The 26,831-nt window shown below is 36.8% G+C and overlaps 1 long non-coding RNA gene across 2 annotated transcripts in view; it reads right to left on the bottom strand.

Annotated features, from left to right (window-relative positions):
* Positions 1-26,831, bottom strand: part of LOC136832832 (uncharacterized) — a 655,893-nt gene that overhangs the window by 400,352 nt on the left and 228,710 nt on the right. For both annotated transcript variants that reach the window (XR_010851336.1, XR_010851335.1), the window contains exon 3: positions 9,083-9,239. This is a non-coding gene — a long non-coding RNA (uncharacterized lncRNA). The remainder of the gene's footprint in view (positions 1-9,082; positions 9,240-26,831) is intronic.

Genomic DNA, 26,831 nt, shown 5'->3' with positions numbered 1-26,831 from the left:
ATTCACACACACACACACACACACACACACATATATATATATATATATATATATATATATATATATATATATATATATATATATATATATATATATATATATATATATATATATGTATATATATATATATATAATGTATGTATATATACATATACTATATAATGTCACACTATATATATATATATATATATATATATATATATATATATATATATATATAAATATATAATATATATATATATATACATACAATGTACATATATATTTATGTGTGGTTGTGTGAATATGTATCTGGGGTAACAGGCATGCGTTATAGGCGCTTCCTCGCACAACAGCCGTCTAGAACAGACGAATGACAATATGATAACAAGCTCAAGTGTGAGAAAAATAAAGAAAGCAAAGCACAACGGAGGGATTAAGGATGGAATAGACCGATTAATTATAAACAGTGAATTGATATCAGAGGACATGTCCGTGAACATAGTGACATTTCTCTCAATTATTCAAAATGATGAAAGCGAGGAATATTTTCCACAGGTGATGCCCTCGTATTTTCGAGGTTATTTTCAGTTAACCTTTACCATTTTTAGGTCCCATTAATTCCTCAGTCATATACATCGCCATATTGTTACTGTGAATTTATTATCAGTGTGCACAGCGACGATCCTGTCTGTCCAAAACAAGACTGCCCATAGAATGAAAAGGATGTTACAGAATCTTTATATGTGGACAGAATAATGTATATTTTTCATAAGCCTATTTTAGCTGGAAATAATACTCTCGATTTGATATCATATCTTTATCTTTTACATGAAATAGGTTGCTTTAAGAAACGCACCTCCCCTCTCTCTCTCTCTCTCTCTCTCTCTCTCTCTCTCTCTCTCTCTCTCTCTCTCTCTCTCAAAAGCTCTTTTTATCCCAGATGTAGCGATATAGCGGACCGAGCGGACACTGATGACGGGGAACCGCAACGCTTGGGGCCGTAGTTGGTCCCTCCCTCGTCCGCTACTGCACGTTCTCCACGCCCACAATCCGCCCACGTTGTCCATGATGCCCGCACCCACGCTAGCCATACCGACCAGGGGCGCTACTGTATTGTACCGACGCCAGTCATACCCATACATGATAGTTTTCTTTATTTTTTTTTTTTTTTTTCATTTGAATGTTTTATGATAGCCATAAAAGAGATGAACTACGGCAGCTGAAAATATTCGTTTTTAAAATCCATTATTCAATTTCATTTTCAATTTATTTTCAAATTAACTATTTCGAAACTTGTACTTTATTTTACTACAGAAAACTAGCGCTATTAATAAAATGGGAACGCCAAGCGTGGCTTGATTAGTCGTTGTGGTGAATTATCTGATCAGTGGAAAACAATCTTGAATGTTGCGGGTGGAAGAGAACAAATCGATTACGGACAGATGGATACAAGCAAATGACACGCAGACAATATACCGCAGTCCCTTTCTTTTATTTTCTGGTGGTTTTTCACATCTTTTATTACATTCACTAGACTGTGATATTGAAGCGTAATGTTAAAAGCAGTCGAAGAAAATGAATACATGGAAAACCTAAAAGAAATTAAAATCTGTCGTCGTAACAGTTTAGTGTTGCTACGTGATGTGAAGAGTTAGATTAAACTTCTCAAGAAAGCTCCGTTAAACACCTTTAATGATGTAGCGAGGAGAATTTGCAAATTGAAAAAAGAGATCTGTAATGTGAACTGATAACTATGAGTGAAAAATTGGTATAAACACGCCTTATAAAAATAATATTTGATAATAATTCACATTACTCGAGTCAGGTTTAGTTGAACAGCAGAAAAAATTCTTTGGTGTCGTACTGGCAGAATTCAATTCAAATTCGAGGTGCAAGAGCAATATTAATCTAAAAATATACAAGCAGACTGAAAAAACTGCACTGAAACAAAAGAGTGAGTCTGTAACTTGAAATGTTTGGGGCAACTTCACAAAATAACTTGAAATATAAAATGTTTGGGGCGACTTCACAGAATAACCTAAAATATAAAATGTTCGGGGCGACTTCACATAATAACTTAAAATATAAAATGTTCGGGGCAACTTCACAGAATCACCGGGATAAAATCGCCCGAGGGAATCAGGAGAGCTGGAAGCAACTGGGGTGAAACAGCGGGGTAATACCCATCAGAGTCGTTATGAGCCACCTGCACTCACTGCCTCCGCGCCCCTTTTCGACCGGTAGTACCCGAGACCTAAGCTGATTCCCCACTGTAAATATAGCATTACATACGGAGGGCTGCGTTAACCCACTCTCATTATGCAGCCCACGTCACGATCGACATAGCCGGCGGTCATCGCCTATGGTTTTGCACGTTTTCACCCCAAACTACCCTCAGGTACCCCAGAGTCAGTCAGCAGTCTGCCACCCAAGCTGTGGCAGACCTTCAGGCTACGCTATCATGTGTTCGAACACACACTCATATAAATCGACACACACATGCGAATACCCACACGTACACAAAATCACTCGCAACAAGCACACACAAGCAGCAACGCTGACTGTCAACCCCAGCAGAATGACACGCCTTGTTGTCGTTCGCAACTACTTACACAACACAAATGTACATGCATACACGCATACTCACACATACAAAAGAGCATGCATGCAAAAGAGAAAGATTTTACCTAAACCTAATCTCAAACACTTACATAAACGTTCGCATAAAAACAAGGAATATACGCAAATACCAGTGTCGAAACCACACCTAAGGCAGAGTTTAAAATCATGTAATCGTGTCTTCAGCCACATACACTCACACGCATATATATACACACGTAAAAATATGCATATACACAAGAAGCATACACGTTCGTTAATGTCTGGAAAATTTCATGAGGTCGACTTTATATCTCATATCCCTGAGGAACTTCAGCTCTGCTGATTCACTACACAAAACTACCCCTATCAAGATGCGTAACTCATTAATTTATGTAAACATAATTTACTATGAATTTTACGTTTCCAATAATCCTTCATGAGGGCTGGCAATTCTCTCACAGAAGATAAAACCCTTTTAATGGTGTAACATAACATAAATTCTTGCAACTGGTTTCGAATGCACTCCCTCCCTGTGATGAAATATACATTCCTTATATTCGCTGAGCACTAAACAGGTACCTGTAAGATATATGTAAACGGTTACTACGCCGCAAGAAAATCCTTTCAAGTTACACCTAAGTTTCTCAGCACACCCTGTAATTCAAAACAACGAATAGAATAGATAGTAAATATTGAGTAAATGATAACACTTTATATAATTTACATAGAGTCTTTCTTTAGGCCCAAGTATAAGGCTGTACAGCCTTTATAACTTTGTTTTTTTTTTTTACACCTGGTAAATCTTTTGCAAAGCTAAATACACGATTAAGTATAATCAGCGTGTTCTTTCTTCTTTCTTAGATACTGACTCCCAAGTATTACAATATTAGATAATGACCCCAAAGAAATATCAGTCCTAGATAACGACCCCCAAGTTTTGTTGGGGTCACTATCTAGGAAAGATCCTTTAGATCTTTCCTAGATAGTGACCTCCAAGTAGTCCAATCTTAGATAATGACCCCCAGGAAATACCAATCCTAGATAACGACCCCCGAGCCTTGTTGGGGTTACTTACTAGGAAAGACCCAACTATCGTAATTTGCGAGACAAATGAAAGTCGGCCGGAATACTGCAGTTGCTTGCTGACTGTATTTACTGAGACAAGTCATCTGACTGAGAGTATTATGTCACAGATCAAATGCAACAGAAAAAAAAAGATATTCCAATAACATAATTCACCAGATCTAACATAATTGTTCCAAACTGAACAACCTAATGTTGCTGAAAATTGCCATGAAGCAAACAGACCTTACAGATCTACCAAGACGATTAAACATTTGATGAACAAAGCTAAAATATCCCGTCACTGTATACACACATCAACGTTCCAAGTATTATTGACAGTTCATCCCTAAGCTTTTATATAAGTATCCTAAATGTATATACCTGCTTGTCGACAGCCAAAATGCGTACAGGAAAAACTACAATCGCCCTTTTAAACCTAACTTGAAAATCCAGGAAAGCTTTAATTACACACAGAAATCCCGAATTGTGAAAACACGATGTTAGTAAAGCCTTGACAGACACTACAGACAAAATTCAAATAGAAGGCTTACTAAGAGATATTAGGATTGTTTTACTGACATTCGATCTGGTGATTTGATCATACAATGCTTGTTAAGAAAAGTGTTAAAAGAATGATGAATTTGTTTCATTGAACTTTAAACGCTTTATGACCTTGCAACCTACGGTAATTAACACAGTATTACGCTTCACTTAATGACGGTTCTTTTATTTAGCAAACCCTCAGCTAAGCATCTATAAGTATACCTCGAGGTTTTATGACTTAATCGATATATTCCCTAGAAATGTGCTAAAAGGAGAAAATTTTTTCCATTACACATTAAATAACTACTGCAGTAATAATTAATGCATTTAACTCTGCCAGTGTGTACGGTGAGCTTGTTATATGTGCTCAGACAAATTTATAAAATTATAATTTTAATTAACTTACATAAAAGAAAAATGCATGAAAACGTAATGAAAACTCAAAAATCAAATAAAATTAATGAAAGCTAAAACGTTCACTCAAATTAAATAGGTCCCTTGTCTGTTAGTTTTCGTCAATCGTCATATATTGAAGTCACTGTCATGTGGTGATATTAAAAAAAAACATTAAAGTACAGTAAGGATAACATGCGATAAACAGAATTCATGAATACGAATTACAGTAAAAGTAAAAATACATACGTTTGCCTAAGAATCCTAAAGATAATAGCATGGTTTTGTTTGCATGCGATCAGCTGCTTTGTACGTAAGATTATTATTATTAGGAATTAGGGTAAAAGAAATGCTTGTTATCTTTTATTTGTAATCAATTTTTGCCTATTCCCTAACACTTTACTAAAGCATAATTCTTTTCATGACATTCGGTGTGATTATTAGCTGGCGAAGGGTAACTTAAATACATGATTTAACCAAGTTTAGGCTATCTGTTGGCAGTCAACTCAAGTTCAGCCTGGGGCAAAGTCTCCCCCCACCCTCTCCAAAAAAAAAGTCATGCAGATTTTATTTATAAGCAATTACAACATACATTCAATTAACCGGGACAATCCATCTATCGGCAAAAAGGTCTCCGACGTTTTACTGAATGGCATTTGTTAACATTTCAAGAGTCTTCGTTGCTAATCCCAAGCGCCATGCCATTTTGCTTTTTTTACATTTATTTCCCTACTGCTATTCATTCATGTATATATTTGTATATAAGATTATCTATCTATATGTATTTTCATCAGTATTATTCTTTACTTCTCATGGGTCAATTTTTCATTTTTTTGACATTTGAGGACTGTGTTCGAAGGAAGCTTACTTATGGTAAGCCTTCCAGGTTTGCTCTATAACAAAAGTGTAATGTTAACAGTAATGTTGAAAACTTAATGTAGCATGCAATTTGGATAGATACGTTACGTGTTCACGGAAATTATGCCCGTATTACATCACTCCAAATGAACCTGAGCATAACTGTTATATAAGATTTGACATCTATATACCGACAGTCCATGAAAGCCATTTCTCTACAGTATTACAGTATTCTTAGAATAAAGCCACAATGACTGCAGAACGTACTTCAAATTTTCGAATCATGACTAATTCACACTGCAAACGTCCTTCCATCCATTTGGGAATAAACTGTTACTGATGGCAATCAATGGGTTAACTCATAACACTTGCGTAGACTTAATCGACATACTAAATCAAACTTCCGCAACTATCAGTGACAAACAGCAACTTCCACGTTTTGTGTTCTGTATCCTTAGCTGCCGAAGAAAGAGCGGCAATGATCACTCATTGGAAAGTAAAGCAGACTACCGATGGTGACTCATCTCCTAACGGGGCCGTGACACGCCTTTAAACGTTAAAACAGCAGCTACCGTTTGCTGCTTAATTGTGTTATCTACGTTGATCACCGCCCTCCCTCCCCTCTTTTTCCTCACCTCCCCGGAAACCCCTCCCCACACCTCCACACTCAAGGGCCTCCCGTCCATCTTCCCCTCCCCCTCCTCCTCCTCCTCCTATAGGTTCAAAGCCTTTGCATAAAGTAGCCGCTCACACCCATCGCTTACAAAAACCGACCTCAGCCTTCAGGCAGACCTAAGGAACAGGGCTGCAAGGTAGGCGTGTGGAAGGGATCTCGTGGGGCGGGGTTGGAGGCGCCCCTGGTGATCATGACTTGGGCGTCCCTCTCGTCCTCCCGTAGGGCGTCAGGGGCATGCCCCTGTTCCCCCTTCTCTTCCTCGGACTGCCTCTCCATCAGCTTCGCCTGCGGCCCACCGGGAGCACAAGGTCAAGAGAAAGTCCCTGGGTGAGGAGGAAGAAATGGGAGGAGGAGGAAGAGGTGATGGTGGTGGAGGAAGACGAGGAGGAGGAGGCACTAAGGGCTCTCGTCGACGACGCCTCCCGCACGATTCTCCCCCAGGTTAGGAAAGTCAATCTCTCTCTCTCTCTCTCTCTCTCTCATAATTTAAAAAATCATGACGATTGTACAGACAACATTAATTCACACTCATTTAAAAAATAATCGTGATATTCAGAGAGAGAGAGAGAGATAGAGATCTGCGCTTTAAACTGTTCAAAGCTGTATCTTTGTGCAACTGTAAAAAGTTTAAGTATTACTAAAGAGACAGTCAAAGATACAACTGCAAATGGTCAGCCCTTTTTATATCAATAACCTAGATGTTATGACACCAGATTTAATACACAAACAACCCTTTTTATATAAGGCAGAAACACATGGTCAGGATCACACTAAAATCCAGCAGAATCCCCAAACAAATTATTCCCTTAGCGTCAATTAGCCGAGAAGTAGCGGAGGAGATACACAGAGTCCTCAGGTAGTGCCCTGCAAAGAGTGCTGAATTTTTTAATAAGAAATTTTTCTCCGATAAGTCATTAACACCTGTCCTTTACTCTACAAATTTCTTATCGAAAGTGTTGAGCATTTTCTTCTATATATAATTTTTATTCAGTCCACAGAAATCTGCTTTGTGAGCTTTTTTCTACGTTTAGATTCATTCATTTCCAAAAGACTTTTTTTTATTTATTTACTTTTAGTTTCTAACCTCCTCTCTCTATATCACTTCATCCATTTGATTTTGGCTGGCATATAACAACAACCCTTTTATCTCACCTTCCTTATATAAAAAATGCTCTCAAGTACCTACACAAAACTAACAAAGTAAGGTTAACCTCAAAAGTTCTTTAGTAATTAATGGACGTTAAACCGTAATTGTCTCAATCATCAATCATGTCTGGTGCAAAACCCCTTCTCTCTCCCTCTCTCTCTGTGGTCTAATATCCCCTGAAGGCTCGGCGAGGCTCTCAACACATCCGGCAATTAGGGTCAGGTCGTGTCAAACAGAGGTACCGGACTACCGAAGGAGGTAATCTTGGAAGAGCAGCCGGAGGACCTTGTCCTCGGGATAGCTCGCACATCTGGCGATCCCGAAGGGATTAACGGCCAACAATATTTTGGGTCTTTGGGAACAATAGCAAAGGAAAGCCATGAAAAGCAAAGCTAGTTACTCCCTAATATTTCCAACCCATCTAAGACCAAGCCTACTGTATCCCTCCCTCCCTCCCCTGCCTTATTGGCTAATTCAATCTCTTGATGTAGTTTACTGAGGCACAAACGCGAGGAATTAAATTTCAACTTATGAAAACAGAGAAAGAAAAAATTAGCACAAATTTGGGTCTGCGCGACAAAACTCTATGTTAATCGCCCCTTCAATAAAGGCATGAAATTCTAAATTTAGACTTCTAAATTTAGACTATAGAAGTGCGCTTTCCCTGTATGTCATAAAATTTATTATAACGCAAAGTGCATCCATTTAATCATTTGGCTAGTGTAGGGACAGCTGCGGGTACTGAACGCCATGTTTAGACTAGGCGTCGTCCAGCGCGGGGCCTGCCAATCACCACCGTTCCAATGTTGAGGTTTGCAGAATGAAGGTTTCTGAAGTGCCAGCTTTGTGATGGTGCATAATGTCCCTAGGGGTCAGGTGGTGTCCCTAGGGGTCAGGTGGTGTCAGTAAATCAACTTCTAATAAAAAAAAAAAAACCACACACCGTAAAGTCCGTGACATTTATTTATTCTGAATGTTTATAAGGACATCAAAATCCTCTCATAGTTATATTCTGATATTCGTGGAGGTCTATAACATGCTCAATGCAAAAAATTATTATCATAATAATAAGAAAAGATTCTGAGGGAGAGAGAGAGAGAGAGAGAGAGAGAGAGAGAGAGAGAGAGAGAGAGAGAGAGAGAGAGAGAGAGAGAGAGAATCAAATGAATAATCTGTAAGTACGTACTTGCTGAGACTAATCTCTATATTGATTTGGCAATGCTAGTTCATTTTTAAAAATGAAACATGACTGTGTAAGACTTTTAAAAAGAATATTTCGAGCGTAACATTAAAAATGGAAAGCTAGTTACAAGATGAATGCGAAAAAATTACTCAAAAAGTTCCCTACGGCAAAATAATCTGGTTTTCTTTTCTTCCTGTTCCACTTACATTGTTTGTTAATTCTACGTAAAAGAAAATAAAAAAATGATGACTTTTCGTCATATTACCTGACACGACCGGATGATATAATGAACCCACACCCCAGAATGGAAACGCAATCATTCAGAACGAAGAGTAAAGTTTTATACTGCCGAAATTAAACTTCGCATTCTACCTTGTCTAACCTGATTCCCATTATGCCCTTTCATGTATTCAGAAATGCCAAGTCTCGTGCCACAAAGATCTATTCTCCTCACATCAATTAAACTCTTATTGGATGTCCGGAGATCGTGTTCGTTCTGACCCTTGAATTTTCACGATATTTTTCTTCTTTTTTCTATTTTACTTAACTTAAAGGTTATGTATTCATCCGAGTCATTATACTAAAATATTAATGAGCTTTCTACGACGAAAGAAGAGAAAATCATTGCTCTTACTTGAAGACCAACTTTAATGTGCCGAAGCGAGTAACATTTTGACGATTATTTTGCAGGAATCTCAGAGTCTTGGGACGTCCCCCTCGGTCGGAAGTGGTTAAGACTGGTAGGTAGCAGTGGTCCTCAAGACATAGCATCCATGAAATTCTGTAAACACCTGTTGGAAAAGCAAAAAAAGAGAGAAAGGAAATGTGAGACCAAAACCAAGTGTTCTGAATTTCTCTGAAATGATTTGGGACACAGATATCTTTCAAATGTAATAAATCCTCAATTAGATAGTACATAAATTATAAACGTCAAATATAACTTAAACCCCATGATTTTCTGAAAAATATAACCTTAAACAATTGAAACAGAAACTAGAAACAAGTGCTCTTCTCCAAGTGTCAAGGGACAAAAAAATTACATGCACGCACGTTTTAAAAATCTTCTGACTTACAAATTAAAGTGCTCGTATCTGTATGTAAAGGGAAAGTCTATTGTTTCTTACTTGGAGAACTGTAAAAAACCACTGCCCTTTGTGAGGGACTCGTTCCGTATTATTGTTGCAGTAGTTGTTGTTTTCTCTCAATCATAATGATATTTTTTATTATTATCATTTGTAGTTTATGCTGTTTTCGATGTTTTTGTTACCGCTATTATCTCCATACTCACAATGACAGGTAAAAGACATGTTATCTATCAACAATGCTGAGCAGCTTTAACTGACAAGGAAGAAAGCATTCGTCGGCAATATGGTCGAAGGATTTTTCTTGGAACAGAATATTCATAAGAAAATCAACCTGCAGAGGAACAACGGAGTTAGCTATGGTTCTTTAAAGCTGGAAATGGAATAAACGACTTCTGTTTCATCTATGGGTTGAGGAGTTTCGCAGTCAGGATATCCGAGTTGCATGCTGATCAAAAAGGCAGAGAGAGATTCAGTGAAAATTTACTTCTTGAAAACCATATTATAGTTTGGAAAAGGTTTCCTTGGTTCCTTTGTAGTGATGAATGAAAAATGGTGTCGGTTTGTTCCCTCAATAATGCTTGATGAATTTGTTACTAGTGATGCGGTTGATTACGCGTTAGGTCTGATGGACTTCGGATGTCCAGTAAACCTTTATTTGACGTTTCCGCTTAACAGGGTGTTGCAAGGAGAAAATTTCTGGCAAATGACGCGACAGTTACCTCACAAGACTTTGAACATAAGAATACATAATTTGTATTAACTTGAAAGTTACGTAAGAACGTCCACATATTGATAACCAACAAGTACAGCATATATCTGATAGCACACATAAGAGGTTGTACGAAACCTTGCTATTCTGACTAGCATTTCATCATCACTACTGGCTAACAGTAGAGTCTACTTACGAGGATAAGAAGTAGATAATAATCAAACACTTCAGGAAAATTCAAGTAACTAATCAGACGTAGAATTTCAGTTCCTCTTTGACTCAAATACTCGACTTAATAGAGAAAATTAATCATTTGTGTATTAATGATGATAATGTTGATGACGGTGATCAAGAAACTTTGCATTAAATAGTCGAGTGCTACAGAGCGATGCTACATCTACTTTGCTGTTCGACGTTCTCATGGATTTTGATGAAAAAAAGTGGCTGGATGTGAAAGAAAGGGTTTAGATTAAAATAATGACAGACACCTGACATGCGGACCAATGAGGTGTCTTTCAAATATCAAGATGAATGATATCTAGTATAAGATTTTTGAGTTGGAGTTTAGTGAAAGACCAAACAAGGCCAATAAAACAATCAGATTTGAAAGGAAGACTTTGCGGAAGTCTAATAGGATCTGTATTAACTGCATGGGTATGAATCGTGGTACGACAATGAAACTGCATTTAATGGACTTTGATGATTTGAGAATCAAGGTCTAGAAGATTATCAGGAGTCAGATCGTAAGAGGGAGTGACAAATGATCCCGTAAGGGAAACTAAGAAGTTCCATAAACAGATACGAAAATGATGACAGGAAGATAGAGATGGCTTGGGCAGGTCTTTCGCACCAATCCGGGCCGAATACTGAGTGTAAGCAGGGCTCCTCTGGTACCAGAAAACTTCGATGACAACTACGAAACGGAGGACTGGAGATGAATGGTGATTTACCCAATGACAGCCCAAGAAAGATATGAAAGAACGAATTCCACAGAGGCCCTCTGCGTCGAACAGCGCTGGAGATGATGATCATGAATGCTTACAAAGAATTTGCTTGGATTATATGTTAGAATGGAATTGCTTGTCAGCCACGTCCAATACATATAAAGGGGTTTACCAAGCATGGAGTGCCTGTTCGTGTCTCTGTTGACATCGCGCACTTCCCTGGTTACTATGTCAAATTTTTCAAATGCCCTTCAACATAATGCTTGCAAAATATTGGCAAAGGGATTTTTTTTAATACAGCTTCCAGGAACCACGTTCTTGATTGTTCGCTTACCTAGCAAGATGGTTCCTAGCACAGCATACGACACTTATGGACCATGCAATGTAAATGCATTTCTATTCTAGAGCCCACTCATTTCGTCTGAAGTCAATTGCACAAACACATTTCACCATGGTAAAACTTATGCAATTAGCAGAATACAGACATATTATGCACATAAAAGTTTATAAGAAAACTCCGACACCAGCCCTCTCCCGTCAACGATGATGGCAACAGAACCCCACTATTTTTACAGAAACTATGCTCATGTCCCATATACATACATACATACATACATACACACACATATATATATATATATATATATATATATATTCTTATTTCAGGGAGGCTAAACCAAACAATCTTATAGTCGGATGTATGGATAGGAAGAACAGTCAGCTCATCATTGACAAATTTATTAATAGCTGCGCTTCGGGATCACCCATATCCCATCTTTTCTGGCTAAAAAGATACAAAAACACTAATTAAAACTTAAAACAGAGTTTACAAAATTAAAATGCTTTTAAAGACTAAAATGACAATGACAAAATAAGGAATAGAATACCTTCTGTAATAAAGTCCAGAGGATGAAAGTTTGATGAGAATAAACAAAGTTAGGAAGTAAACAGGAATGGGGAGGGTACTAGGCTATGTATAGGGTTGAAGTTAAATGATTATTGAGCGATGGAACAATTTTCTTGATAACCAAGGATTCCAAAATATTAAGGAGGTGTTCCTTCTGCGTTGTGGTCACTATTTCAAAGTTTTTATAATTTATTGGGTTTTTACAAATTAATGAGTGATTCCTAATGTTGGACATTTCAGGTTTTGCTAGCCTAAGACCAGTACGATAGCTCAATCCACTGTGGCAATCTGCCCTCACTTTGAGCAACCGGCGCGTACTTCCGACATAAATCTGTTGCGGACTGCAACAGCAAGTATCTGTACACCACGCCCGACTGCATCAATGGAGAGTCGCTCCTTGTGTCTAAAAAAGGCTACCAAGACTTTTGGGGTTCTTCAAAATTATGTTGACTTTGACTGCTGGAAGTGTTTGGTTATAATCTGCTTCAGATGTCGTAAAAATCATCATTATGTACAAAAGGAAAGGAAAAGTAGTATTCTGATTTGAGAACATCGAAGGAAAGGAGGAGGAGGGCTAAAATAGTTATTTAAAATGTGCTTTATTTTATGTTGGAATAAAGTCAAGGAAAACAATTTTGTTGAAAATATTTTTGTAAAAAGTTATGGAAGGAGGACCAATTATGAAGAAGTGAAAAGGGCTCAATAAAGTGGTTAAGAATTTAAATTGAATGCACAGGAGCTATAAAATTAAGGGCCCTGACCTGTAAAGTAAGTTTTCTATAAATACTAACTTTGAAACCTTCAGGAGATCAGGAAACTTCAGTGTCTAGAAAGGGGAGTTTATTATTTTCTTTTTCTAGGTGTAAAGTTGATATTGTTGTGCAAAACTATTTGCATAATCTAAAAAGGAGTCTGCGTGGTGTGGGTGTTTGAAAAGGACAAAGTGTCATCAACGTAGCGTTTGTAAAAAGGGTTTAAAATCAGAAGGACAGCTGTCCAGCAGCCGACCTTCAAGATGCCACATAAAGATATCCGCCATAGTGCAACTCAAAGGACTCCCGTACCAACACCATCCGTCTGTATATATACTTTATCATTAAAGACAAAGCTGTGTCTTTCACAGCAAGTTCCAACAATTTTCTAAAATCTGATGAACTAAAATTATTAAAAGTAGAGTCAGGAGTGGGGAACAAATGAATTAATAACTATTTGTATGGTCTCATTCACAGGGATGTTGGTGAATAGCGATTCAACGTCTAAACTAGCCATGTACAAGTCAGAATCTTGCAGTATAATATTTTCTTTGAATTTTAAGTTAGACAAGTTATTTTTTTCTTTGTAAATGTTCAAGCAAGGTGGGAATTTGGCTATTTTTGTAATTGGGCGTGGTATATGATGATAGAATGTTCTTAGGGGATATTAGATTTGTGGATTTTGGCAGTCCATACACGGCTCCAAAACTGGACCCCGTCACCAACAGGTCATTATATGTTAGCTGGTCAACAACACCCCTGTCCTTCAAAGATCTTAAGAAACGATTGATTTTGTCTTCGTTTTTATAAATCAAGCGATAGTCTTTATCACCATTAATTGGAATTTGGATGAGTCTTTAAAATAGATATCTTCCATTTTGTTTATGTACTCAGGTTTGTTCATTAAGACAGCCCCTTTTCCCTTTATCTGGTTTCATTATGACGAGAGGTATTCTTTTTAAGTGTATTAAGTATTTCCCAATCATCTCTTTTAAAATAAGGTGTCCACTGTGGTTTGGCCCTTCTGTACTGGTCGTGAGCAAACATGATAAATCTGTTTGAAATTTATCGTTGTTTTGATTTAGGGCTGTCTTAATGAACAAACCTGAGTACATAAACAAAATGGAAGATATCCTTAAAGACTCATCCAAATTCCAATTAATAGGTGATAAAGACTATCGTTGATTTATAAAAACGAAGACAAAATCAATCGTTTCTTAAGATCTTTGAAGGACAGGGGTGTTGTTGACCAGCTAACATATAATGACCTGTTGGTGACGGGGTCCAGTTTTGGAGTCAACGCGTATGGACTGCCAAAATCCACAAATCTAATATCCCCTAAGACCCATTCTATCATCATATACCACGCCCAATTACAAAATAGCCAAATTCCTAGCCACCCTTGCTTGAACCACTTACAAAGAATCCAAATAACTTGTCTAACTCCTGAAAAATTCAAAGAAAATATTATACTGCAAGATTCTGACTTGTACATGGCTAGTTTTAGACGTTGAATCGCTATTCACCAACATCCCTGTGAATGAGACCATACAAATAGTTATTGATCGGTTGTTCCCATACTCCTGACTCTACTTTTAATAATTTTAGTTCATCAGATTTTAGAAAATTGTTGAACTTGCTGTGAAAGACACAGCTTCCTTCTTTAATGATAAAAGTATATACAGACGGATGGTGCTGGTATGGGAGTCCTTTGAGTTGCACTGATGGCCGATATCTTTATGTGTGCCATCTTGAAGGTCAGCTGCTGGACAGCTGTCCTTCTGATTTTAAACCCCTTTTTACAAACGCTACGTTGATGACACTTTGTCCTTTTCAAACACCCACACCACGCAGACTGAAAGAAAGATTATGCAAATAGTTTACACAAATAACATCAACTTTACCTAGAAAAGAAAATAATAGTAAACTCCCTTTCTAGACACTGAAGTTTCCTGATCTCCTGAAGGTTTCAAAGTTAGTATTTATAGAAAACTTACTTTTTACAGGTCAGGGCCTTAATTTTATAGCTCCTGAGCATTCAATTTCAAACTAAATTCTTTAACCACCTGGTTATCCATAGAGCTCCTTTCACTTTCTTCTGATTGGTCCTCCTTCCATAACGAAATTTCCTTTTACAAAAATATTTTCAACAAAATTGTTTTCCCTTGACTTTATTCCAACATAAAATAAAGCACATTTTAAATAACTATTTTAGCCCTCCCTCTCCTTCTTTCAGTGATGTTCCCAAATTAGAATACTACTTTTTCCTTTCCTTTTGTACATGGTGATGATTTTTACGACATCTGAAGCAGATTATAACCAAACACTTCCCAGCTGTCAAGGTCAACATAATTTTGAAGAACCCCAAAAGTCTTGGTAGCCTTTTAGACACAAGGAGCGACTCCTCCATTGATGCAGTCGGGCGTGGTGTACAAGTATACTTGCTGTTGCAGTCCGCAACAGATTTATGTCGGAAGTACGCGCCGGTTGCTCAAAGTGAGGGCAGATTGCCACATCGGATTAATGCTGTACTGGTCTTAGGCTAGCAAACCTGAAATGTCCAACATTAGGAATCACTCATTAATTTGTAAAACCCAATAAATTATAAAAACTTTGAAATAGTGACCACAACGCAGAAGGAACACCTCCTTAATATTTTGGAATCCTTGGTTATCAAGAAAATTGTTCCATCGCTCAATAATCATTTAACTTCAACCCCTTTATACACAGCCTAGTACCCTCCCCTATTCCTGCTTTACTGGCAACTTTGTTTACTCTCATCAAACTTTCATCCTCTGGACTTTACTACAGAAGGTATTCTATTCCTTATTTTGTCATTGTCATTTTCAGTCTTTAAAGTATTTTAATTTTTTGTAAACTCTGTTTTAAGTTTTAATTAGTGTTTTTGTATCTTTTTAGCCAGAAAAGATGGGATATGGGTGATCCTGAAGCGCAGCTATTAATAAATTTGTCAATGATGAGCTGACTGTTCTTCCTATCCATACATCCGACTATATATATATATATATATATATATATATATATATATATATATATATATATATATATATATATATATATATATATATATATATATATATATATATATATATATATATATATATATATATATACATAAACAAATACTAAGCAACAAATAACCTATTAACATCAAATAAGCTACACCTTGCGAAAAATTTACATCAATATGGCATCATTTATGATCAGTGAGATGGATTAGAATCTACACTTTTTGGAGTTGGTTAAACGAGACCCTCAACTTATTTAACGGGCCGTATCAATACATAAGTAAGTTGGCATGCATCCAAGTAACAATCTAAAAAAAGTCATAAATTTAAATTTTGGCCACTTCTGATTCCTATGGGTGTAAGATACTATTAAGTTCAGGCTACAAATAACTCTCATTATCAAATTAAATCTACCTTGGAAATACAGTAACTTACACCATATGGAATTTTACTTGGTAAGTGAATCAACCCTAACCAAGATTCGAACCACTTTGGTATAAAAAAAAAAAAAAGGCAGTGACTTAACCATTCAGCCCTTAGGAGAGCTAAGTTCATTTGCTTTCTTTACAAAGTCAGCCGTGGCCAACATATTAGCTAAGTCGTAAGTTCGCAGCGCGTCGGCATTTATGATAGTCTGTTAGTGCTGCACTTTTTTGAGGATAAATTGCACCCAACGGAAATTATGGCACATGCATCTACCCTGGCCAGAATTCAAACCAGTATTTCAACTCTGATACAGAAATAACAGTGACTTACACATTCAGCCTCAAAGAGCGATAAAAACTGATTTCAACTCTGTTGCACATATTCCTGTCAAAGTCAATTTTTTTTTTATTTTACCATACAATTAACCCATCTCCACCACGATAGCTAATTGCTAACCACGAATGCAAAATTGCACTATGTTGCATTCTGTCTGCAATACAACAATATTGGAAGCAATGAAAATTTTGCTATCTATTCGCAAGAGACTTTTTGTACTTTCAATTACTAACCTGAAAAAATTCTTAATATTAAATTCGCTTTACCTTGGGAATAACTTACACCCAAAAGGAATTATAAATGATAAGTGCATCCACGCTGTCCAACATTCGAACCTAATGTCTTCTGGGTTTGATAAAACGATAAAAGTTGCAGCATAATTTCCAAATGGAAGAAGTTTCTCATAAGGAAAGGAGAATTCGATATTAAGGGGCATTAGCAACTGGCTATCATGATGAGATGGGTTGATTTTGATTATATATACTAAACCTGGATTCGACAGGAATATATGCAAGAGTCGAAATCAACCTGTCTCTGTCTCATCTTGGCTGAATAGACAGGTCACTTGTTTCTTTAACAAACTGAAAAGGCACAGGTTTGAATGCTGGCCAGGGTAGGCTATTTGCATTATCATATATGATTACCTTCGCGTGTCACTTATTTCAGTATTCCAAAAGTAAAGTGAATTCAATGTTCAAGGGTATTTTTGGCTTAACATTCTTGTTTCAGAAAAGCCACGTGTCAATTAGTGACAACACTATCATAAATAGTTCCGGATTACAAACTTAGCAAAGCTACCATGAAGGATATGGGGTGATTTCAAGTCTAAGTACAGTACCTGTGTTCGACAGGAATATGTACAGCAGAATCAATATCAACTTCTATCACTCTTGGTGATTGAATGAATAGGTCACTGTCACGCCTGCATCAAACCCAAATGGCATGACTTCAAATCTTTTCCCTTTTAATATATTCCCTCTTAATATTTAATTTCTTTGGGATCGAGTTATTCGCAAAGTAAACCGAATTCAATATAAAAGGGTACTTGGAGCTTAATGTTTGAGAGTACATAAAGGTCACGAGTTACTTAATGACAGCACTGTCTTACAAACTTAGGACTTACCTATTATGGTGGCAATAGGATATTCTGACTTTGACTTCAAGTACAAAACCGGAATTCGGCGGGAAAATGTAAACAGCGAGAATTAATGAACCATGAAATTTAGGCTACAGTCAAGCACTAGGGCACGCACAGCCATTTAGCAATTAAGACAGTGAAAAAGAAGAGTTGGAATGGTTGGACTGTAAAATGAGGACCCAGAAAATAAATGTGATGAAGTACAATGTTCTACAAGGGGAAACCTGGAAAAAAAAATCCCACATTTGCACTAAGAAGCAACAGCTAGTGAGGCTGGACAGCAAACGGAAGAAAGTGGGAATGGATACAGCATAAAAAGTTAAAACGTGGAACTAGCTAGGGGCCAAAGGGATGCTAGAAAAACCCTTTAGTAATGCTTACACTGTACCATGTGAGGTGCACTGATGGCACTATCCCTTTAAGGGAGGTATAAGCGTCGGAATTAACTTACAGTACATGTCTTCTGATGGCTGAATGGATAAGTCACAGGTTCGGATGCTGGGCATGACGAAGCATGAACCCTTCAGAACGGTCATAGAGATAACGTTTTTGCTTTAGAGAACACCTATTAAATTAATGAGGGACTTAGCATGGATCTGGACTCGATAAGAACGTCTTTGCTGGGTTAAGTAGCCGCTGGATTTATTGAGGGTTATTCTGGCAGTAATTCAAAGATGAACCATCCAGACTTGGCCGCCATTTTCAGTGTTCTAAGGATGCTCTGCCCCCGATGCCACAATGTGACGTCATAGACCCTAAAGAGTGAACAGCAGCTGGCAAATCTAGCAAAATTTAATAAAAAATGGAATTATTCATGATCGTATGCGTAGCTTTTCTGGTTGATAAGCACTACATTGGGGAAATAACTTATTCTAGGAAGCTAAAATTGATGTCGGCCTATATTTAACTCGATGGGGGTAATTTGGTAGATACCAAACCAAGCCTGCCTATTCGGTTAACGCTACCCAAGCCAAAGAAACCATATTTTTATTAGTGTATAAAAGTAATTCTTTCTGCCTCGCTTTTTGTTGGTATTTATTTTTCATCTGATCAAATGGTGATATGAACAAGAAAAATAGACGGAACTTTATACTGCCGTCTTTTTTATTGTTGTTATTATTATTATTATTATTATTATTATTATTATTATTATTATTATTATTATTATTATTATTAACATATTGCTGTCTTTGGTGACACTGCTCTTCACATGCTTGAACAAAAGGAAACGAAAAAATGCAATTTTCACAATACACTGAAATCAAACATGAAGACATAATTAGAAAATGATTTCCATCCTTACATTAATAATAATAAAAGTTCCAGGTCTTTAACGTAAACGTTTAACCATAATGATGCACCTGGAAAGGCTACCTCGGGCACATGTGAACTGTATCCAAGCCGATATGGTAAAGGCTGAAGAGGCACCGGTACATTACTAACAAGTTACTTGTGGTGTGAGAATTACTTCTCGGGCTATTCATATCAGTGAAACGCCTTTCTATTACGAAAATGAGTTCGGTAGTGGGTGAGAGGCTTGGCCCAAAAATGCTTACTATTAGTTTAACAATTTATAAATAGTCCACTTCATGTAAAGCACTATCTTGTAATTAATACAATTTCTTTCACTGTTGAGTATTACAAATGAATATGGTTAAATGAAATAAGGTAAAAAAAAAATTAAACAAAGGGAAAATTGTTGAATCAAAAATCAATTACATATGAGACCACTGGTCCTCAAAGTTTTGGTTAGTTGCGAAATCTACCTCTATTCTCATAAGAGGTTCATCCTTTTGTGCTAAACAATCGAAGTTCATGTCTTTGTCATCCGCCACTGAGCTTATTATTCATTACTATAAAATAACTACGGTCACCTATGACTATGGTTCAATAATAAATTAAAATTGCCTGGTTATTATTTCAAAATCAAAGTCGATTGCCTGAAGTATTGTGCAGCCATCTACCCGAAAGCCAAATCAAAGTCCTTCAAAAAGAAGGCATCGTGCTGACCCCATACAAAAAAATGGGAAAAAGGACGTTAAAAGAAGAAAAAGATTTACCTTTATAATTCGCAAGGGGTAAAGTAATATAGGTTTTTTCATCTCCTCTCTTCCATCGTCATATAAACAATAGGTCAGGCGAAAGGCAAATTGCTTTAAAATATAGAAAATGTCACTTTCACATTTTTCCCATGGTTTAAAATTCCAGTGAATTCACACATAATATCATGGGACATCTTTTTTAAAGCAAAACAACTTATACGAAAATTGTACATATCCCATCATTATAGCATAATGCAACAAATAAGAAAAAATGGACATCCGCTAAACCTTTACCAGAATAGCAGCAATCATAAAACAAAAAGCAAAGTGCATGTGCTTTCAGGAGCTTAAGGCGAACAGCTAGTAGCGAAGAAAAGCATGCAAGCCTTTCTGACTCAATGAATACCAAATCAGGATAACGAGCTCTTAAAATGCTTAAGAACTAACAACACAAACCCCGGTCCGGTTTCCTCTGCATTCTTGAGCCATTCCACCTTTTTACTTTCTCGAAAATCTTTGGCAATGAATGAAGAGGAGTGTGCCACGAGTATTAATTGGCTGTTACGGAAAATAATGATGATGTTATAATGATGACTTCGAATTTGAACGTACTAAAATGTCTGTTCCCTTGCATGTGGTAAAACATCACAAAGATACGTTTGGAAAGTTTTAAACTTCCAGCTTGCCGTAACCGCGTGAATTAAATTAGGAAGAATGAGCCAATATAATTGTTAGTTATTTCGGAACTTCGATGAACAATATTCGAGAGACTATTCAGCTCCAAACATCATATCCATTACTGATGATATGCTAAATAAGTCATCAATGCCACTCAGCTGACCCAAGTACAAATAAACACTGTGCATAGGTCCCCCAACTCTCTAATGCCATTAATCAAGTATCCTTAATGCACAGAAATACATTTAAAAGACTAATCTGCTTAAGAGTGGAAAAACTGTAAATAAAGATATTTAAAAGCAGCACGTAAGGATTAGGAGATACCAGCTCTGTTCCTCTTTCATCGCTGAGTACAAATGCCTTGAAAGAACGCATGAAGAAAAAGTCCTATCTGTCAGTCACCGTCATGCCTTGAACTGTGTTCGCCACCCGCCTACAAACAGATTACTTCTACTCCTGACCTTTACCTGAAGAAAGGAACGCCCATAAAAAAAGGAGAGAGAGCATGACGAACAAAAAAGAAAAAGGAAATAAAACAACGAGAAAAACGGCTTTTTATGTGCAGCCGGTAAAGTCATTTGAAGAAAAAGCGCAAGGGGTCTTTCTTACAAGGTTTTAAAAGTGTCCAGTGATTAGAAATCCAAGATCCACAATATGGGTAAAAATAATGTTTGGAAATGCAGCTTTTTGATCGTGAAGAGCACGTTTTGATGCCAGAAATATTTACATTTTCCAACTAGGAAATGAACATTTGCATCCGAACCGGAGCGATCGCATAGTCAAAGAGCAGTAAAGTAGAAAGTTCTACCTCGTTCCATTATCCCCCCCTACCCCCAAAAGGCGGAGGAGAGTCCCGGCCGCACGGGCTGGAACTTCTACTCACGACCTACCCGCAGGAGGGACAAGGCCCCGCGCACGGTTCTTTGCTCATAAATTCGCACATCGGCTTCCCTAACTACCGGAGCACTTAATGACCAGAAAAGACGTCTTTCGCCGTCCACCTACATGACTGGTACTCGTACAAGGAGGTCAACACCTACGAAAGAAAAGTACAATGTACCTAAGAAGCCGTTGTCGCCCAGAGCGATACTTGGGAGCGCATCATACAGTAGTTTTGTCTGGCTGGCTGCGACGACCGACAGAATGATATCAGGTCATCTGCAGGCACTGGATCCAGAAGCCCGCAGGGAAATCGATTACTTCCCGAGACAATCGTTCGCTCTCGTGTCTGTTTTTCTCTGAAATATTGAGCGCTCCCTGAAACCAGACACGATACTTGTGATGGCCTCCTCTTTCGTTCTTTAATGGAAAAAGCCACAGGGGCTCCCAGGCCGCCTGCAGTTCAACAACAATCAAATATAAATTTCTCCAGGATTTACCCGGATAGCACGATGCATGTATGTATACCACTTAGATTGGTCAGTGGCTTCGCGAGTTTTCAAAATACACTCTGGAGCAAGGGTGCCCTCTTCGAGAGTATTAGAACAAGATTGCCATGACACATTATCAAAGCCGTTTGTGATTTCATTCTCAATCTAAAACTGCTGCTTAGTTTTTGTAGCAATACAGAAATAAAATGAAAATAATCGCTGCCGTTCAGTAATCACCTGTAAGATAAAATGTAATGTTCATCCATATATTTATTTTTTTTCTGACATAAAAACGATATACCACGGGTAATAAACTTCATTTTTTTACTTGCTGTCGACAGCCCGAGGCCAGCCTCTCTTACCACTACCTATTTATAAGTATTTACAATGAATACTGAAAAGAGATTGAAATGGTTAAAAGTATTGAACAAATGATTTCTAACAAAAATCCAGTAAAACTGATATATATATATATATATATATATATATATATATATATATATATATATATATATATATATATATATATATATATATATATATATATATTATATATCTACTGGTCAATATTATATATATATATATATATTTATATATATATATATATTTTTAACAAATACACACAATTGTAGTTATTACCAACACAAACGTATATATATATATATATATATATATATATATATATATATATATATATATATATATAGCCTCCACCTTAGCGTGAAGCAAAGGGCGTCTGTGAAATTCCGTTACACATGTCTTTCCTGTACTTTATCTTCCACGAATCTCTGCCCCTCCTCAGCCTCCCTTCTCACAGTACTCATTCAAGTTGGTCGGGTCTTTCAACTCTGGTGTTAACAGAAGCCCAGATCGCAGTATCATGTATTATTCTCCCGTGGATTATGCAAACTACATGTCCAAGCTATCTTCATCTCCCTTCCATCATTAGCTCATCTACATATGAACTGCAGTAATTAGATTAAGCAAGCTTTGTATATCTTATGGTGTTTAGCTAATTAATTTAGCTAATTAAAACAGCATCATCTGCTTAATCTAAGTTTGTCAAGCTTCTATCGCTACTCTAAACTAAAAGTTCTCTTCCATAGCCGCCCGCCGCCCCAACACTTTTAATTGTCAAATCTTTAGTAATGGCAAGTAACCAAGGTAAAATAACATTCCCTGGCCGCATTCCATTACTTGCGGCAAATTCAATTGACAGTCAAGACCTCGTCAACGTAAACTCTCCATCTACTTCCTTCCAAGATCTTTTTAAAAGACTCTAAATATCTATCGGGAATGAGGTACCTGGGAACCAAAGAAAGTTTTTGGGCTGGCAATCACCACCCGAAAAAGACCGAAGACTAAATCCTAGTGGTACCATCCACCTTTAAGGAACAAAATGTTTACAGAATACAATATATATATATACTGTATATATATATATATATATATATATATATATATATATATATATATATATATATATATTTTATGTATGTATATATCAATTTTTTTTAACTAGACAATTTGTCTTTCAAAAATACAATGTCAATTTCATTTGACCCCTATTGTTTTATTATTTTCTTTTTAATATCAAATTTTCTGTGGTTCTCCTGAGCTCATCAAAGTTATTAATAAAGTTGGTTTCATCATTATCAGTACCTACAAAAAAGTATATAAGTACTGAACTATTTATATTTAATTCTGTAGTGAAAGTAACTGTTTGAAAATAAACTGATACAAGTCAATTACTGGTCACCAGTTGAATAAACATACTTGGTAATTTTTAAGCAATAAATATATAAATGGTAATCCCATAAGCACATTTTCATTGAAACATGTTTTCAGTGATATGAACATGTCACACACACACACACAGCCAAAGAAACAACAAATAGTGTCCAACTTAAATTATTCTGCTAGCAGGACGCATTACCAGTTCTAATAAGAACTTCAGTTCCTGAAAACATCCAAGGTTGCTACTTTTCCTCCATCGAAAAAAGCGTGGAACAAGGACATGGATTAACATCTCTAAATTTTGAGTACTTTTGAATGACGTCTTTTGTATTACTAAAAACCAGATCCGGTATAATGGCAAACCGAGTGCAGTTTAAACGAAACACAATTTGGATCGCCGTATTACTATCAGATGGACTAGTTTTTATGAAATCGCTCAAACAAAAAACTGACTACAGAAAAGGTGCGGATGGAAGCAAAAAGTTACAAGAAGAGCATAACTTCAAGATAATTAATCTCGAAAGATTATCATTTAAGAAAGCAAACACATTCCTTTATGATAATTGACACACATACTTCGTTCCAATATAAGGTCCTCTCGTGATTCACTTCCTCGGGTTAACATTTAAGAAAGCAATAAAATTGTTTCGATCAAACTTAATTACATAAACAGTAGGTTTTTCAAATACTGGGCCCCTCTATTAAAATCCCTAATGAACAGCCTTGAATGGCAGCAGGAAAAGTACGATTTTATTCTCGTAAAACTCGTCTCAACAGGCCAGCGTAAGTGACTCAGTCTTGGTGATTCTGATATCAAGATATCTAGGAGATCTGATCTCAACTGGTTTAAGTGAAAGCGGGACTTGCATAAAATAAACAAACCTCTCCATTCAATCCTCAATAAATCTATCACAAAATGAGTAACAAAAAATGTTTTGCAGAATCAACACTATTCATGATACCTATGACTTCTCATGCGATTAATTTTCTCATCTCTTCTCCATCTGAATTCTTTATTTTTCATTGCACGTCCATTTCTAACTTTATCTGTGAGTTAAAGCTCAGTTATCGGAACGAAAAACAAGACAATCTAATCTATCAATTTTTATTTTCTTTACATACTTATTTTAATCTGTTGAAAGTTTCTATTTTCCCTTACTCAGCTTTCTGTTGATGCGATTTTCATTATAATGTTCTTTAGACTTTTCGCGCTCATAAAATTTAGAGTGATTCATGGACATTTTGCTAGATGAGTTTTTAAGAGAAAAAACGATGTTACTGATAAATAAAAATTACTTAAATAAACACTTTAGGAAATGAAGAACATATCCAAATCTCCAAGAATTCCTCGGTAAAGAATCGACGTCTGACACCCATTAAAAATGTGATGTAAATCCTGGTTGATTTCTTCTGCGACACTCCCTCCTTACAAGGATACGAGGCCTGCATTTAGACTAGCTCTGGAAATAATTGATATACAGTATGTATGTATTTATGTATGTACCTGTATATACATATATATATATATATATATATATATATATATATATATATATATATATATATAGAGAGAGAGAGAGAGAGAGAGAGAGAGAGAGAGAGAGAGAGAGAGAGAGAGAGAGAGAGAGAGAGAGAGAGAGAGCAATCGCCTCTCTCTTGTCCTTACCAAATGGCAAGTTCCTGGATCGGAAAAAATATACAAACCCTTTAAAAAGGTCTTTAACAACCCTTGATGATCAAATGGTTAGTTGGAGGTTCAGGTCAGTCAAGTAGCAACAATTGAAAAAATAAGAATAAAATTATTTTCCAAATATGAAAAATAAAAAGCATGTACAAGAACTTCACAATCAGTTTTAGAATCTTGACTATGAGACATATGCCATATTCTCAGACAGACAGAGAGAGAGAGAGAGAGAGAGAGAGAGAGAGAGAGAGAAGAGAGAGAGAGAGAGTACACGAATTCGAAACTCTGGGGAGAAAGACTTCTAGTATTTTCTGGTTGTCCTCATCCAGTGAAATGACCAGACCCAGCATTGGTTAGCTTCGCTGATCCAACGACCCTGGGTATAGTGAACGTGTTACACACATAAACGAGCGCGGGGGACGACCACACACATTTATACATACACACATATGAATAACTGAATCACGAAAATATGGAACGTGATGAATATATATGTATGTGTGTATGCGCACGAGCGCGTTCATGTGCGTAACATGTTCACTATACCTACAGTATACCAGGGTCGTTTGATCAGCGAAGCTAACCAACGCTTGGTCTGGTCATGCACTGGATGGGGACAACCTGAAAATGCTGGACGTCTTTCTCCCCGGTGCAGAGTTTCGAATTAGTTTAATTTCCGATTTTTCTCCGCATCCACAGACCAGCTGAAAATCAAACGACCAATTATGTTAAACTCTTTGCCAATTCCTCGCCGTTCAATCATTCTTATTCCAAATACATCACAAAGGTACTGCTACCATCTTTGCTTCGCCTATTCTGTGATACATCTTTTGTCTCATCGTACCAACAACTGCTATAATTTGTTCTAATATACCCGCGTTCGATTCTCCGGCCGGTCAATGAAGAATTAGAGGAATTTGTTTCTGGTGACAGAAATTCATTTCTCGCTGTAATGTGGTTCGGATTCCACAATAAGCTGTAGGTCCCGTTGCTAGGTAACCAAATGGTTCTTAGCCACGTAAAATAAGCCTAATCCTTCGGGCCAACCCTAGGCGAGCTGTTAATCAGCTCAGTGGTCTGGTTAAACTAAGGTATACTTAACTTTTTGTTCTGATATACTGGTAAAAATCACCAACTTCCTTTCGTCCACCATTCACGCTTCAGTTTACTGTTCCACCCTCCTGGATTCCGTTTACCATCCCGACTAACTTCTACTACTTTACCTTTACAAATTTACAGCTTTGAAAACAAACAGATGTGTACAATCATCTTTGATTTCGCAATTAAATCTGAAGTGCGTATTGTCATTCTTTCTCATGAGCCACCCTTATTAGAGACATGTATGTGTATGCGTGGTTATAACCATGTATAGAAAGGTTGATCTCTGGTTGACTTACCACTATTAATTTCTTAAGCAAAGTCAAGTACTCCGATGCAGGACGTTGGTCACGCAATCCCACTCTTTAAAAACTTGCTTTAGATGGTAGGGCAAAACTTTTTTAAGTGGCATAGGAATTTCATTATTATTAACATGATATATGTATAC

Source organism: Macrobrachium rosenbergii, chromosome 50 (genome assembly GCF_040412425.1).
Source record: "Macrobrachium rosenbergii isolate ZJJX-2024 chromosome 50, ASM4041242v1, whole genome shotgun sequence".
NCBI classification, from domain to species: Eukaryota; Metazoa; Arthropoda; class Malacostraca; order Decapoda; family Palaemonidae; genus Macrobrachium; species Macrobrachium rosenbergii.
Note: the sequence above shows the minus strand (reverse complement) of the source record. Positions and strands in the feature narration are given on the sequence as shown.